The sequence below is a fragment of the Mus caroli genome, chromosome 6 (assembly GCF_900094665.2).
Source record: "Mus caroli chromosome 6, CAROLI_EIJ_v1.1, whole genome shotgun sequence".
Taxonomy (NCBI): Eukaryota; Metazoa; Chordata; class Mammalia; order Rodentia; family Muridae; genus Mus; species Mus caroli.
The window spans coordinates 118153467-118154482 of NC_034575.1; the positions used below are offsets into that span (position 1 = coordinate 118153467).

Genomic DNA, 1016 nt, shown 5'->3' on the forward strand with positions numbered 1-1016 from the left:
TGTTTTAACACAGTAAATCCATGTGCACTTAACACTCAAAGGATATCTCAGTATGGAGAAAACACATTTCTTCCTTTCTCTTTTAAAATCAGTAATTTTTTTCCCTTCTGAGAATTCCATACAATGTGTTTTTCCCCTCTCCCACCCAGTATTGTGTCATCTTCATTTTCCCAGATAACAGTTTGTGTTATTTGTATGTTCTTGGGTATAAGACNTTGGTAGAAGGTCTATCTGAGCCACACTCTAAACATTGACTCTCTTCCTCCCAGAAGATGTCAATTCCCATGGCTAGGGATGGGACTTGGTGCCCACTTCCACTGTGTTGGGATCTGATTTGCCTTGAGATTGCACAACATTAGTGCATGCTGCTACAGTCACTGAATTTGTGTGTGCAGCTGCTATGCTGTGTCTGGAGGACATTCTTTCCTTTTAGTCATCCATCTCTTCTGGATCTAACACTTTTTTTTTCATTAAGATTCTGAATTTCTGGGGTAAGGGATGTGATACAAATATCTCATGTAAAGCTGAACATTTTTTAGTCTATCCTTTGTACCTTAGTCAGTTGTGGATCTCTGTGCTAATTTTTATTTGCTGCAAACAGAAGCTTCCATGATGAAGATTAAGAGATGGGCCAATCTATGTATATAATATTAAGTCATTAGGAGTTGGATTAGTACTGTGTACAGTTAACAAACTAATAATGTAGGTTCTCCCCTAGGACNTGGGATCTATACCACAAATTCTTGAGCTGTTAATGGTGTCAGGTAATGGGTTCATCTTGTGGTACAGGACTTAAATCCAATAAGTCATTACCCCTATAATGTTCATGTCACTACCGTACCAGTTGTGATGTCTTGCCAGACAGTTGTTATTATAGCTTGCCAGGCTTACAGCTGAGTAAGGCTTACCCTGATAGCATTCACAGCACTTTCCAGCACTATGAAATCTAGTCAGTAGGGACAAAGCTTCCAAGCAGTACCAATTTTATTTCTGTGACTCAAGCATGTTGTTGGCCA

The 1016-nt window shown here is 39.3% G+C and overlaps 1 protein-coding gene across 2 annotated transcripts in view; it reads left to right on the plus strand.

The window, feature by feature from the left end:
- LOC110296899 (C-type lectin domain family 4 member D) overlaps window positions 1-1016 on the plus strand; it is a 13285-nt gene that overhangs the window by 9036 nt on the left and 3233 nt on the right. The gene's annotated exons all lie outside the window — the stretch shown is intronic.